Genomic DNA, 4,703 nt, shown 5'->3' on the forward strand with positions numbered 1-4,703 from the left:
GATTTATGAAGGCTTTATTTCTGGAGCTATAAAGATGCTACCAGATCTTCGATAAAAGAATGACTATTTAGCAATAGCCGACCATTGATTGTTTGGTCACTGGCATGAAAAAAAATATGTATCCACACGCATGTAAATGTGTGTGTAGTTTTTTTTTTTTTTTTTGCTATGGAAAAGATGGTGCTATGAAAATAATTTGTCTTTTTTTTTTCTTTTTTAATTAGTGAAGCTTCTGTCATGCCAAGTAGTCTTTATGGAGAGGTCAGATTCTTTTTGCTGAAAGTCATAGGGAAACAGAAGTTGTACGGGTGCTGCTTGCCAAGAACAGCCTAGGAAAACACTGCGGCAGTTACTATTGAGGTAATGGCCCAGTAGAGAAGAATGTGCAGGAGGAATATATCTTAGGGTGATTTTGTGGTTCATAATCTGCATGTTTGAACAGTCCTGGAGTGCCTGCCAATGCTGTGCAAAACAAGGAACTCCTAGCTAATCTGTAAGCCAGTGATATTTCTTGGTATGAAACTTTTAAAGTGACATTTTCTTTCTTGGTATTTCCTGTGTTGTGCAAGAAATATGTGTCATCATGATTACTAAGTTTAGGTTTGGTATTCGTTTAGATTTTGTTTTCCATCCTGACCTTTCCAAAAGGGAATGTGCTATTTTAGAGTACATCTGTATTTATGGGATTGACCATAACTGACTTGGGAAAATGTTCTTTTAATTACTCTCACTAATGTCACGTGTTTCTAATCACATGCACTCCCTTACCACAAAGGCTGTTGTATTTGCTGTTACAGCAGTTCTTCATGCCAGTGCTGTAGTTAATTTCTTAGAACTGTCAGTAGTGAGCTAGAAAGTGCTTACTAGAGTCTAAGAGTGACCATGTTGTAGTCTGGTCCTACTGTAGATCAGCACTGAATTTGGTTAGTTTATGGACTTTTCCTATATTAGTTCCTCCTGTTATTGTCTACAGATATCTACAGTATCTGCTTTTAGATCTGTGCATAGGTCCTGAACCTCCTCATGGGCTCTGCATGAACTGCTGCATTATTTTTGGGTTAGCAGATATACCTTCTAGCTAGCATGCATATTGTCCTGTTTCTGTATAAATAAGGCTTCTAAACTGTGTGTCTCTCCCACCTTCAGACCTTCAAAGGTCGAGAAGTAGTATTTGTATATCTAAAGTCAGCCTTGTAAACATGGCTTTTTTCTTTTGATCTAAACTGTCAAGAAGAAGTGACAGTGGTAAGCAGGCTTGGAGCCTCAACTTCTGTAAATCTCATTCCTAAAATTTTGCTTGACTCTTAAGTTGGCAGAAATAAATACCTGTGGATTGTTGTTAGGGCTTTTTAAATCATACCTGTGTTGTTGGCTAAACTCTGAATCATTAACCTAAAGCCAGTGTGGTCTTCTGAAGTATTCAGTTAAGCCTTTTGGGTTTAGAAAATACCTAAATAGTAGCCTACTTTTCTCATTCATGAATCATTGTGGTTTTTGTATCTGAGACTCTCAGTATCCTTCCCTTGTAAATGATTTAGTGTTTTGGTTTAGTGTATCCCACATATTTCTATATTGTTAGTTTCACCGGCAGTGATAGAAAAATCGAAATCTCCAATTGCAAACAGCAGTAGATTTGAGTATTGAAACAAAATCATGGTAACATCACTGCTGGGTTTCCTGAAGCCTTTGCAACCTAATTCCTCATTACCTCTCATACCTTGCTTCTAGAAAAAGGCAATTGGAGGGGTCCTATCTATCCTAGTATGGTTGGAATCTAAATATATGTGTTTCCATTATTTTGGGAACTGATTATTTTTTTAAAGATTTTTTTTTCTTTTGTTGATGAGTTATTTTGATACTCATGCTAGGAAATGAGAAACTAAGACATCTTGATTGGAATGCCTATTTTATTCTCCTGGGTTTGGGAGAATTTTAAGCAGTCTATGCAACCCATCAGTTAGTGAGAAATAGCTTTCCACCATCCCCCCACTGAGCTTTCAACGATTCATACCTCCCCAAATGTCTTGACGTCGACTGAATTTTGGATCTTGATGGTTTAGAAAGCATTCTTGTTACACCAAGCTGTCGTTTATTTCTTATTCCTCAGTGGATGGAAGTTTGAAAGAAGAATGGTACTGTAATTTTACTTGATGGAGTGGTCTAAATTCAGATTTGTTTTCTAAGTGGGTGAGCTCTCCATGTTAATATTTTTAAAATTTTTAATATGAACTTGGCAATGGAAAAAAGAGGGAAAAGAATGTTTAATAAAAATCAGTGTCTGCTCTTTCCCTTTTTGAGTGTGTATTGCTGCTTGTATGAAGAAACTCATAGGTTTTGTGTTGCTGTTCTAATTGTGGAGAGGGATGCTTGACAGCATGTTAATTGAAGCCAGAGCAAGTATGTCTCCCATCAGGTGGTCTGGAAATGCCAGTGGAAGCAGAGGAAGTAATGAGCTGAAGACCATAATGAAACACTTAGAAAGTAGAAGTGCTTTCTGGCCTAAGAACTCGAAACTGTAAGGTGTAACTTAGGGTTCTAAACTTGAAACTGATATATATTACCTTACTTTCCACACATTTTCTATCAAAAACTGTCCATTTTCTTATCAGACCAAAGAACAAAAAAAAAAAAAAAAAAAGAAAATGAAAAGCAAAGTAACACATTTAACCAGTTTATGTCACTCAGGTACAATTTTGTGGTGAGCTTTTTTTGTTGTTTTGTTTTTTGTCTTATTTTGTACTGCTCAGCATATTATTCTGCTGTTGCCTCTGTCCTCCGTGGGGCACCTCAGTTTTGGGTGCTACTCCTGGGATCTCTACTGCTGTTAGGTGAATGATGATAGGATGTAAGTGACCATTATCATAAGGGCTCTTTGTAAAAAACTTTAAAAACTCAAAAAAAAAAATTTAAAGAAGGATATTGTATACACATTTTATAGTCTGGCTATCAGTTTGATATCTTGCTGTCAAGTATGTTTCTCAATCTGTATTTATCCATCCCATCAATAAACGTTAATGATGAAACACCTGATTGTTATTTGTATGTGCCGTGTTCTTAAATTAGTCTTTGACTTATTTTGTTGACTCATTACCACTTTGGTTTTGATAGTATTAAAAGTTCCTATTACACTATCATAGGGACATCAAGTCCATTGGGAGAGCTAAGATTTAACTACAACAGTGAACCTGATGGTGTAAAGTATGCTGTAGACGGAGTGGGGGGGCACGACACTCTTCACTTACATTGTTGCATGAGTACCTGGAAGGGCAAAACCAAACAAAAAACGACAGCTTTACTTTAAAACACTCATATACCAAGCACCAAGATATAATTTATAACTGTAGCTTGCATCTTTGAAAGTCCACAATGATGTTTTTGGCAGACAGTATGTTTTGCTCAAGACAGTTTCATTGTATAGCTCAGCTGGCTTCAAATGGCATCTTCTTGCTGCACCCAAGGTCTTGAGTGCTGAGATCAATTACTGGCATGTTCTGCCACACCTGGTAGAATTACATTTTGAAGAAGAAAAGTTGAACCTAACTCACCTCTCCTCCCCGGCACTGGGATTACAGGTGCATCACCACACCCAACTTATGTGGGTGCTGGGATCCAAACTCAGATCCTCACGTTTGCACCCCGAGCACTTTACCACTGAGCCGTCTTTTTTTTTGTTTTGGTTTTTCGAGACAGGGTTTCTCTGTGGCTTTGGAGCCTGTCCTGGAACTAGCTCTGTAGACCAGGCTGGTCTCGAACTCACAGAGATCCGCCTGCCTCTGCCTCCCAAGTGCTGGGATTAAAGGCGTGCGTCACCACCGTCCGGCTTTATTTATTTATTTTGTGAATTACCAGTAGTTTAAAAGGAGAGCTGATGAGATGGCCTAGTGGGTAGAACTGCTCAGTGCCGAGCCTCAATCCCTGGGACCTACATGGTAGGAGAAAAATGACTTCCACCTGTTACCCTTTAAGCTCCATACATGTGTCTCCACACCCAAATAAATACAATAAAAAAGACACTTTAAAAATAATTTATTGCCGGGCAGTGGTGGCACACGCCTTTAATCCCAGCACTCGGGAGGCAGAGGCAGGCGGATCTCTGTGAGTTCGAGACCAGCCTTGTCTATAAGAGCTAGTTCCAGGATAGGTTCCAAAACCAAAGAAACCCTGTTTCGAAAAACCAAAAAAAAAATTATTATTTTTATTTTATGTATATTGGTGTTTTAACTACATGTATGCCTGTGAGGTGTCATATCCCCTGACACTGAAATTAGAGTGGCTACAGCTGTGAGCCATCCTGTGAGTGCTTGGAATCGAACCCAGGTCCTCTGGAAGAGCACCCAGTGAGTGTTCTTTACTGCTGAACCACCTCTCCAGCCCTATGGAGAAAGAACACTTCTTTAAAAAACAAAAAAACCGTGGGTTCTGGTCATTTTGTCTATTTTCTTTATTTTGGGTAGAGGAGGGGACAGGAGAGGACAGACTCAACTTAGAAGAGATAAGGTGGCTCCAAAAGTGGTGGAAGCAATGAGAATTTTAATGAGTCATTGAGATAGTTGGTGGGATTTGCTGTAAAGTCAGAGGAAGGTCAAGGATGACTGACTTAACCAACTGGAAGAATAGAGCTAATGTTTATGAAAACAGAAACAGGAAATTTGCCTTAGCATTAAGTTAGAAATTTAGTGTAGGGGCTGGAGAGATGCCTCAGA

Source organism: Microtus ochrogaster, chromosome 15 (assembly GCF_000317375.1).
Source record: "Microtus ochrogaster isolate Prairie Vole_2 chromosome 15, MicOch1.0, whole genome shotgun sequence".
NCBI lineage: Eukaryota > Metazoa > Chordata > Mammalia > Rodentia > Cricetidae > Microtus > Microtus ochrogaster.